The sequence below is a fragment of the Astatotilapia calliptera genome, unplaced genomic scaffold, assembly GCF_900246225.1.
Source record: "Astatotilapia calliptera unplaced genomic scaffold, fAstCal1.2 U_scaffold_101, whole genome shotgun sequence".
In the NCBI taxonomy this organism is placed as follows: domain Eukaryota; kingdom Metazoa; phylum Chordata; class Actinopteri; order Cichliformes; family Cichlidae; genus Astatotilapia; species Astatotilapia calliptera.
In genome coordinates this window covers 29,994-41,754 of record NW_020535621.1, presented here as the reverse complement: position 1 = coordinate 41,754, position 11,761 = coordinate 29,994, and the positions used below count along the sequence as shown (strand labels likewise).

General features: G+C 43.4%; 1 long non-coding RNA gene across 1 annotated transcript; it reads left to right on the top strand.

Moving 5' to 3' along the window:
- Positions 1 to 3,350: 3,350 nt before the first annotated feature.
- Positions 3,351 to 11,356, top strand: LOC113017322 (uncharacterized). The gene is made up of 4 exons (XR_003271449.1): positions 3,351 to 3,466; positions 3,988 to 4,080; positions 4,939 to 5,037; positions 11,330 to 11,356. It is a non-coding gene; the product is annotated as an uncharacterized LOC113017322 (long non-coding RNA).
- The last annotated feature ends 405 nt before the right edge of the window (positions 11,357 to 11,761 follow it).

Here is an 11,761-nt window from a genome sequence, read left to right as displayed (position 1 = left end):
TGTGTAGTGTTTTTAAAAAGACAAGGAGTCTCTGATCGATCGTTGCCACTTTATTTCCTGAATGGAAACAACGGTGTATTATCAGTGCACAGGCTCGCCATACACCACTCCGCACAGCACACTCTCGTATGGCTACGGCAGACTGGCAGCGATTACTGCAGCAATATTACAATTTCTAATATACAATAAAATAACAGCAACAACAAATGATGTACCTGAATGGAAACAACGGTGTATTATCAGTGCACAGGCTCGCCACACTGTACCCATCCGTCGGTAAACTGTACCTGGGCTTGTTGCAGTGACCTGAAGTTACTAAACTTCATGAGTGTATGCACTCACTCCAAGAAGCGTATAATTATAAATCTGAGCGTGGTGAAAGTTGGGCAGCACGCTGACGTCTTTTGTCCACTCTTTCACTCCTTTGATTTTTTCCTCGTATCTTTTCTTTGTCTTTTCGTCGAGTCTGTCTTTGTACGGACCGGCATTGTTCTCCTTTTGTTTTGTACATTCCTTTTTGTGCGGCAAAGAAAAAAAAAGAAGGTATTGGAACCGGAGAATGAACGTTTTGCGGTGCTGCAAATATTTGCATTTGATGCGGTACTTGGATTGTTTTGCCACGAGTTCCCGGCATGCAATGCGCGAAAATCACGTGATTGTTAAACAAGGGGGAGGGTGCATCCAGCCTCCTCGGCTGTAATTGGTCCAGCCCAGAGTCGATCATGACCAATTGGCCAATCCAACACCTTTCATTATATATACCCTTCCTAAAAAAAAAAAAAAAATAATAATAATCCATCGGCCCATAAAAACAAAAAATCGCCAGCGGCCCACCGGGCATATGCCCGGTGGGCCGCTGGCCAGTCCAGCTATGGTGGGGAGACAGGCCTGGCTAAGTAGCAAAAAAGGATAGACAATGAAATATGTAACACATAGGGGCAATTCAGGAGAAAAAACAAGGATTTCTGCTCATAATGACTCCCCTGTTGGCAGAAAACAAAAAAAACCCACTCCATAGCACACAAAGAAGCACAGATATCATGGACGCTGCTACCTCATCGCGCCTCCGGCTGAGCAGCTGTCCCTATCAGGTGGGAGGTAAGCGTGGGAGGAGGCATTGGATCCGTAGAAGGGAGGGCAATGGTGAGGGTGTATCAGTATTACTGTGCGTTTGTTTCCTGAGTTCAGCTTGAGAAAGTGTCCTTTCGCCTATTACTCAAAGACCAAAAGTCCACGGCCTACGCAGGCGGCCTTGAGGAATAGGGCAGAGAGTCAGTTCAGTCTCGTTATCCTATCTTTTGGAAGAATGTTGTTGTCAACCTTTAAGCAGCTGGTGCCGTCTGGGGTGGAGGTGTATCCGCATGAGAGATGTTGGTTATGTGAAATAGGGTGAACAAACTGCATTAATTCTTCAGTCGTTTTAATGTCCATCACTGGTCTTCAGGTGTATCTCTCTTTTGGAGAGCATGTATCAGAATTTCAGGAGCAGGACCACGCTTCCAAACACGCTCCTTCCGGCTGTCATCTCTATAGGCTCCCCTAGTTCTGCAAGCTGATCGTTCTCGTTTACGTGCCCCACCCTCCCTCCCTTCGTCTCCATTCTTCAACTGCTTCACTTCTATTTAGTAAATGTGGATCTGCCAGGCCCGGGAGCCATCGCCAGTCCCCTTTTGAGCCCTTCCCCAAACCACAGCTCATTTCATGTCAAAGCATCACTTTTTCCTACTAAAACGCTGTCAAACAGAAATGAGGATGTTGGCCCAGCTAGTGAATTAAGAGCTGTGAGCTCTTCCAAGATCTTTCCCATATTTTCGTTCAGTAAGAACAGTCTGAGCTCTCACCACTCTTCCCACACTTTCGATCATAGTTGCAAGCCAGGTGGGTTTTCAACAGTAGTTACAGCTTTCTTCAATTTCTGATAAGCCAAGCCAGCTCCAAACAGGAAGAACCCCGTTATCATGGTGCCGAATAGGTAGATGTCTTCAGTATCCTTGATAGACAGTCCCGCCAGGAACACAACACGTCACTTCTGACACCTGTTCATCATGTATCCAGCAGGGAACATCCCTCCAGGATACTCAGGTGCTCCTGCACCTAGGCTTCTTGTCAATAGAGTGTCAATTGCATGAAGGGACCAGTTGATCAAATCCATAGTTCTTCTTTAGATTTCAGAGAACAATAGCGAGACTGAGAGGCTCTATCAGCGTTAAAAACACCACGAGGACCAACTGCAGGTCTGAACTGACTCTTTATCTTTGCTCAGGAGTCGAGGAAACACAGCAGGCAGTGAAAAGATCAAATCATTCACTCATTATATCAACACAGCTGTTTGTGTGTTTGTCAGCTGTTTGTGTGGAGTTGTTCTTTATGTTCACCTCGAATCAACCTGAGTGTCATTTCTCTTCAGTTCTGATCTCACTGCTGAGCTGCACAACAAACCGAGGTCAGTAACCTTCTTCTGTCACAGTTTAAACCTGAGAAATGCTCACTGATATGACCTGATTGGGTTCATGTTTCACAATGTAGCGCACATATAAAGTGATGAAATGAGGATTCTGCAAAACATTGATTTTACCATTTTATCACATATAAAATTATAAGTTTTTCATTTTAACCCTCACAGCTCGTCTGACTGTGAGTCCCAGCAGCTCTCAGTTCTTTAAAAGAGACTTTGTGTCTCTGAGCTGTGAGGAGGACGACAGCTCTGATGGATGGACTCTGAGGAGAAACACAAGCACACGACAGAGGACTCAGTGTGGAGATGGGTGGGGAGAACCAGCTGGTTCTTCATGTAACATCACGGTTTACCAATCATACAGTGGAGTTTACTGGTGTGAGTCCAGAGAGGGCCCCATCAGTAACATGGTTAACCTGACAGTCGCTGGTAAGCTGAGTGTGTGGAGTTAGTGTTGATGAAGCTGTGTGTAAATGGATGAAATGCTGTAGTTTGTGTCTGTGTTGAGGTGGATCAGTGATCCTGCAGAGTCCTGTCCTCCCTGTGATGGAGGGAGATGACGTCACTCTGCGCTGTAAAACAAAGACCACTCCCTCCAACCTCCCAGCTGCTTTCTATAAAGATGGCTCCCTCATCAGGAAGCAGACTACAGGTCACATGACCATCCAGCATGTTTCCAGGTCTGATGAAGGCCTCTACAAGTGTGACATCAGCGGTCATGGAGAGTCTCCATCCAGCTGGATCACTGTCACAGGTGACACACTCACCTGTCTGTGTTTCTGCAGCTTTCAACATTCACAATGTGACGACAACTTAGTGACTGTGTTTGCTTTATTTTAGGGGAACACACCACCACACCTCCACCTACATCCACTTCTCCTCCTGCCTCCATTGCTAGCCCTGGTTCCCCTCTCATACCTGTGTTGTCATGTGTTGGATCAGTCTGTGCTGTGGTTCTACTGGTGTTACTGGTTCTGCTGGTGAAACAATGTGTTCACAGAAAACCTGAAGGTGAGAATCAAACTTCCTGCACTTTTATGTGTGCGGTCGTTACTTGATGCATGCTTGCATGTTACTTGACTCATTTTTAGAACTAAGCCCAATCTAGTCTTTCCAAACACGGTAGTGTTGCCACTTTACTATTTAGCATTCCAAATGATCTCCAAGCTACCCAATCCCATTGGGGTCATACAAAGAGATAAAAAGCATCAGAGGATGTCTCTGTGTGGGTCATACAGAGAGAACTCAGGAAAAGCGGAGTTAAGGAATGTATAAATGTTCTCTTACTTATGAGCAAACACGTGTCTCCACTACAAAGGGGTTACCACCACCTAAACAGTGGATATAGGGTATGTGAGCAATATGTCTCTGCACTGTGCTGCATGGAGCTCAGTTTATCAATTACTTACCTCTCTGAAAATGTGACATTGCAGCCATGGAGTTTTCTGTTTGTGCAGTAACAAATTTCTTAAATGTAATCTCTGTTTAGATATTTAATTGAACAATTTTTTTATGTTGAATGATTTCATCAGATCAAGAAGAAACCGAAGATGACATCATCACTCATGTCAAGTACAACATCAAAACATCCAGTCATCAACAACAACCAATCAGACGAAGCAGAGGTAATTTTGTGTTTTCTTCATGGTGAGGTTCAGACAGTTTTAGCTCCATGTTATCGTAGTAAAGATGGGGATCATTTTACTTGTTGTTTTGTTGGATTACTGGGTTGGACAATATGGTTGTCTGTGGTGACTGATTCACCTTTGGAGCCTCATGTGGACATTAGAGTAATTGCATTTTTTGTCAGTTTTTTCCATCTCTGGAAGTTTGTTTGATAGTTTGATTAAACTTTATAGCACAGAACCTCACCCATATGTGGACAAGTTTTACCAGTTTGGCTGCTAAATGGTTAAATTTGCTTCTAAGGACTTGGGTGTCGACTGAAGCAGTCGACAAACACACGGAGCAGCAACAGCGGCCAAGCCGAACACAGGCGCCATGTTGCGTGTCAACCTCCGTGACATCTCATTGATTCCGAGTAAAGAGGCAGACTTAACAGACAACCTCCAAATGCCAGGAAATGTTGCACAGAGAGAAATAAAGCTGCAGAGAATCAGCGGAAAGCAGTTTTGCCCAGACGTCTTGCTTATTAGCATGTTCAGAGCTACTGAATCCCTCTGTGTGTGGGTCATACAGAGAGAGGCAGAACGCAGGCAAAACAGTACTAAGAGATGTAGAAATTACCTCTTCTCAATGTCCAAACACAGGTCTCCACTACAAAGGGGTTACAATCTTACAACCAAACATGTACAGTACATGCTGGCTAAGTCTGAGCACCATGCTCGATGAAAATCTCAGTTTACCGAGTAACTCTGTGATGTCCAAATTGTGGGGATGGAGCACAGTGTCTGTGCTTTCTTAAATGTAATCTCTGTTTAGATATTTAATTGAACAGTTTTTTTTATGTTGGATCATTTCAGCAGATCAAGAGGAAACTGGAGAAGATGACATCCTGACTCATGTCAAGTACAACATCAAAGCATCCAGTCATCAAAAACAACCAGACAGACGAAGCACAGGTAATGTTGTGTTTTCTTCATGGGGGTGGGGAGGTCAAAGATGAGGGTCAGACAGTTTCAGCTCATTGTTATCATAGTAAAGATGATGGTCCGTGTACTTGTTGTTTTACTGCACTGGACAATGTGGTTGTCTGTGGGAACCAATTCGCTTTTGGAGCCTCAAGTGGACATTAGAGTAATTGCACTTTTTTTTCCAGTTCATTTTTTGGCTCTGGCAGTGTCACGGTTCTGGGTCAATTTGACCCAACATTTCGAGTTCTCATGTTTGGGTTTGATTTTGTATTTTTAGTTATTTTCTTGATCTATTGTCAGGAGATGATGATGATGACGATGATTAGTATTATTTAGTATGTTCCAGCTTATTCTGGTTTAGGTTTAGTTCTGCCCGTTTAAAGTCCGTGTTTCTTAGTCTCCGTCTTTGTGTATTGTTTCCTGTTTTATTTTGCCTTTGCTCGGTGTCGCATCGTACTCTCACGTTAACTGTGATCTGTCTGCCTGCTTAGTTCGGTTTTGGATTCTCAGTTTAGTGAAGTTCCTGTTCTGTTGCTATCAGCAATAAAGTCTTGTTGAGTTTACTTTTGCCTCCGAGTCCTAGATTTTGGGTCCTTTCTCCCTGCCTGCCTGCACACAGCCAGTTTCTGTTTGGTAGCCCATATTTAAGACAGGTATTACCAGTTTGGCTGCTGAGTGGTTAAATTTGCTTCTGTGGACTTTGGTGAAGGTTTACAGTGGGAACATTTATGCAACATGGTGATGGTATTTAAAAAACATAACATCGAGATCAGGTGTGCTCATGGTGGTGTGGCCACAAGTATATGTGACCAAGTGGTCAACAAGGGTTATATCAAAATAATACAATGACAATGCCACCAAGGGGTATTTCACCCCCAGTTAATATAAAATCTCCTTAAAAACTAGAAAAGATACAGGTTTAAGGACTCAACACCGAGGCAGATTGGCTCCAATATTAATATGTCATTTATTTGTATTTATCACAATTAAACAACAAATAAAAAAGATGAAATCTGACTGTGGCACAGCCTATTCTTTAACAGTGTCCTGGATTACATAAAACCATACATTGAACTGGACTTACCAGTAGCTGAAAACCACACAAAAATGAAGTTTACACTCCAGGTGCTGTACAGCAAAGGAAGTGTGGAAAATAACCACCACCAAAGGTCCCACAGCTACTGGTGTGTGCACTTTAATAAAAAAAACAACACAACAGTCATAAAGTTAAAAGTCAAAGAAAAACTCTAAAAGGAACCAAGCTTGTTGCGCACAGTCAGGAGACAGTGTACATTTGAATATTTAACCTGTCCACACTACACCGGTAGCACAGTGCTTGTTGCAGGCCTGATTCGAAGTTCGGGTGCGGTGAGGCTTAAAACTGTTGGCCGCTTCACTCAAGCTGAGCAATAAACAAAATATGTGCACTTTAGTTCCAGTTAGTACTCACGAGTCCAATGAGTTTGTTAGTGGGGAAATCAGAAACGGGCAGTTAGCAGTTAGTTCACCAGTAGTGAAGACAGTCAGGGGCGAGAAAACAGTAGGGTCCATCTGGGCAGAAACCTCTCTCTCCCTCTCCTTTGTCCGCTCTCTGGTATGTTGTATGCTCTGTCTATTGAACCGATGTTACATAATGTTAGGTGTTCTATTGCTGGTATGAGTTTAGCAGGTTTTAACATGCTTTTTAACCTATCTGCATGCTGATGATGTTATTGTTTTTGTTAGAGCGAAGCTCTTGCAATAGGGGGTTGGCGCACTGGACTCCCGCAACTTCCAGGTGGTTTGAAGTGGAAAAGGGGTGGTCTAAAGTATTTGGGTGTGTACTTGGGGGATGAGGATATGGTAAACAAGAACTGGGAAGGGGTGTTGGGGACAGTTGAGGGGAAATTAGGGAAGTGGAGATGGTTATTACCCCAGATGTCATATAGAGGGAGGGTTTAGATTATAAACTACCATGGCTGGGGCGACCATGGCTCAGGGGGTTGGGAAGCGTATCTGTAACCGGAACGTCGCCGGTTCGATCCCCGGGTTCTCTGTCCTGGTTGTTGTGTCCTTGGACAAGGCACTTTACCCTACTGCCTACTGGTGTTGGCCAGAGGGGCCGATGGTGCGATATGGCAGCCTCGCTTCTATTAGTCTGCCCCAGGGCAGCTGTGGCTACAACTGTAGCTTGCCTCCACCAGTGTGAGAGTGAATGAGTAGTGGCATTGTTATAGATGGCCATTTGTACTTCAGATCTATGTTCATGTGACAGTTTTGTTTTTTCTTTTCTTTTCCCTTTGTGACAAAACTTGTGATGTCTTGATGTTTATTTATTGGTAAAAAGTGTGTTGTTAAAAATAAAAGTCTGTCTGTCTGTCTCTGTCTCTCCTGACATTGTCATCTTGGAAGATGTGCCATTAGGTAACGCAAAAAAATCCACTTATGTAAAAACTGGCCCTGACCAAATTTTTTTAAATAATGAATTGCATTTATATAGCACTTTTTGACACCCTCAAAGCACTTTACAATTCCACTATTCATTCACTCTCACATTCACACACTGGTGGAGGCAAGCTACGGTTGTAGCCACAGCTGTCCTGGGGCAGACTGACAGAAAGCGAGGCTGCCAACACCAGTAGGCGGTGGGTGAAGTGTCTTGCCCAAGGACACAACGACCGAGACTGTCCAAGCCAGGGCTCGAACCGGCAATCTTCCAGTTACAAGACAAACTGCCAACTCTTGAGCCACGATCGGCCACATAACTTTGCTAAAGCGGCCCCAATCCTCAGTACACAGAAAACATGATGGTGTCACTTCAACAGTAGCTCTTTTTACGCTAATGTGCTCATTGTACAGGAAAATCTGGGCTTATCAGATCACATGACCTTTGTCCATATTGGTCCACGGTCCAATATTCAATTCCCTTAACAAACTAAAGCTTTCTTTTTTGATCAGCGTCTCCAACAAATGGTTTTCACAGCTGTTTAGTCTCAACCATTGAGTTCTCTTTGCACTGTGCATGTGGAAAAGATTGCCAAATGACATACACATAAGAATCACCATCCTGATATCAGTACTTTTGCCCATACGAAAAATGTCGTGAACACACTAATATTTCACCAGTGTTGTAACATCACATGTCGTTAGCGTAGTCTGTCTGTGTCTTCCCTCTGCAAACAAACATGTTAGAGTTGGTTGTGATATACAGTCTGCATAAGTGTTTATTTGCATGACGCACAAACACACAATTGAAAGGTACAAATGTGCATGACACGAATTCAAACGTGCTGCAGATGTGTGTCACCAGTTGATCTGGCTGTAGGCTGTGGCACTTGGCCAGAGGTGGCGCTGGTTGACTCGACTCCATGTTGGTGCACAGAGCAAACTGCTCGCTTTAGTTGTGGAGCAAAAACGCTGAATTCGGTGAAATAAACCGTGCGAGGGGAACGATAACGACGACAAGGGTCTCCCGATCGTTTACTCTTGCTGTCCTGTGAACAACAACGGCGTGGTGTTACTTGTTTGCTGTTTTCGCGATCGCGTCGCGCATGAGGATATCACCAGGTAAACTCGCCACATTTTTAAACATTTTGTTGTTCAACAGCATCAAGACTGACGGAGTGTGTTTGAGACAACCTCACAAGTGTCACAGATGACACATTTGGCGTTTTTTTGCTGGTTTGTCGGTAGCAGCTCCTGAAACACAAGACTGCCACACATCTGTTCGACCAACGCCAGTTGATCTAAACGCCAGTTGATCTGGAACACCGGCAGTTCCGAAGTCCCACTCTCCAGCTGTGGGGTGACGCGCCGACGGCGCGATCGTCGCTTCCTCCCGGGCAAAACCTCTGGCGGGCCGGGCAAAACCTCCGGCGGGCCGGGCAAAACCTCCGGCGTCCGGCTGGGTTGGGAAGCGGTAGCGGCTGGTGGGTGTAGGTGAAGTTCGTGAAGGATGAAGTCTTGCACGAGTGGGTGTAGCGAGTCCAATAGCCAGGGATAATCCGTGAGCAGCTGTTGCAGTCTGGCTTCCAGAACGTGGAGGAATGCCTCCCCTTCATGCTCTAGCCACAGGTTGATTATGTTTGAGGCGGAGTTCGTGATGAGGTCCTGAAGCTCCGTGGGTGGGGTGAATGCCGCTGGATCCATATCTGGCTGGTCCGTACTGTCACGGCGAGTGAGATGAGCCGTGTGGAAAATAAAGGAGGATCCAAACGCAGGCACTTGTATGGGTGTGAGGGTGGTTTATTAAACACAAAAAGGAAATGGACAAACGGCGAACGGAGCAATGACTAAACTAAACTGGGAACAAACTAACTACAGAACACGAACCTGGACATGAATGAGAGCGGGCGGAAACAGATGATGGTTGACTGCAGGGAAACACACAGATGAAGCAGGGTGGAAACACAGACGGACCAGCAACTACAATGACGGAGGACACGACTTAAATACACAGAGAAACACGGGAATTACACACAGGTGGTGGACATAGCTGGGAATAATCCGTAAGACGAGACAGAGGTAAAACTGAACACACTCACATAAGACGCAGACCTTCACAATAAAACATCACACGCAGGCTCGACAGAGAGACAGACAGGAAATGACATATGAAACTAAACCCACATCTTAAACCCAGATAAACAGAAACATGGAACTCTAATAATAGACATCATAAACATCATCATCATCAACACAACAAGAGAACAAGAAAACAATCCCTGATGCAAACTAAAACCAAAACATAATAACCTCAAACATGAAATAACAAAAACATGAAACTCCACATACTGGGTCCAACGGACCCAGACCCGTGACAGAATAATATCAGACTTTTCATCTCTCTGTCAGAAAAAAAGGTTTCATGGAAAGTTGACCGGTTTCTTTAAAAGAGAGATGGACAGGAGAATGTAAGGTTGGTTACACGCTCACCTATCATAGGTACACTGATTCAACTGCTCATTAACACAGATATCAAATGACCAAATCACTCATTTGATTAGCTTATTTACTTTCCACCTCGTAGGCCCAACAGCCTACCTGACTATTGTTGTTGACCAAGCCCATCCCTTTATGACCAGAGTGGACCCGTCTTCTAATGGCTCCTGTGCACCACTGCTCACTGAAGCCAGAGCACAGTTTCTGTGTCTGCAGACTCACTACTGATCAGTACGGCTGCGCAGAAATGTTTTGTCAGGCTTTTTTTTTTTAAATGACAAAGTCATTAAGTTGGTAGCAATGAGGTGATGTCATGGGCGTACATGGTATTCACTTAAAAGTCTTTTCTTTTTTTAGTTGTTTTTGTCATGTGGTTGTGGGTTTCACCTAGTGTCTGATGGAAAAGATGATTTGTTTGAATTTGACTGTGGCTAACCGATACACACCTCTGCTCCGCAACCACAGACTAAAATCAGCAGGGACATCATTCAGTGGGGGCAAACTACAAAGAAAAGCTGCAGTGCATAATTTATTTGTGTTTGAGACTGAAGAGATTTTATTTCTTTTTATTAGTCCCTCAGAAACCGATCAATAATATCAATGCCATCATTCCAGCTTTTGATCAGCAGCATCATTTCTTTACATTGCACGCTAAACATAACTTAAAATGCTGCTGCTACTAACAAATTGTCTTTACATGTTTGCAATGTGCCACAAATGACATAGGCAAAAGTAGGAAGTACAAGTGATATATTTCCTTGTAAGCTAGGCCTTTATTTTATTGTTTGATGAACTATAAATGAACATGTGACTTATCCCAGAAATCTTTCAGGAACACATCACCTAAACCAGCACAGAGTTCCTCCTGTTAAACCTCCCAGTAACACTAGAAACTGCTCCCATCTACTGGTATAACCTGGTGTTACAGCAGAGCAGCTTTAATAACGGCAACAATTTAACCTCTTAATGTCGACTAGGTCATCACTTACAGGCAGGGTTAGGGCTTAGTTCATTTTCTCGACATGCTAAATGTCCCAATTCAAATCATTTTTTATGTTAAATAGACAAAACTATTTTGTATTTCATCTGATCTCAGAACCGTCCAAGTAAGCATGAAATAGTTGCGAGGGAAAAGAACAAGATGAATTCCATCGGTCCCACTACAGAACCCTCTGGAACTCCAAAACTACACATAAAGAAAGCAAATGTGTTTTTCCCCAGTATAATTTTTGAATGCACTTTCAGCTAAAACAAACTAAAATGGCTCAAAGAGGATTCCTTTTTTTTACTGTGCTGCAATTGATTACTGGATTATTTGTGCCATTAATTAGTGTCAACTAATTTTTATTCAATCTCACAGGATATGCTTGTGAAGATGGAATATGGGGGAGAGCAGAAGTGCGTTGCAGTTCCACAAAGTGATGAATGAAGGACATGCATATTGTATTGAAGAAATAAGTGATGAGATGCTGTTATTTGCATTTACCATGTCAGACCTTTTGATAAACAAAATTCTAATGAAAGTGAGAACATGTATAATGTTACATCTTCCAGAAAATGTTTTGAAATTGTGGTGCACAGTTCAGAATAAATGTTTTTCAAAAACCATTGCATCTTTTTAGTAAATGTTTATTTCCAAAAGAAATTTCTAGAAGTTCAGAACAGTAAAATTCCTGCTTTTTAGAATGAATTAGAAGATAACTCTTACGTAGTTAAACTAAAATACTCTTTGAGAGTTAATATATAAACTCTTAACACCAAGTGTTAAATTATCAACTCCAGACAGATTTGG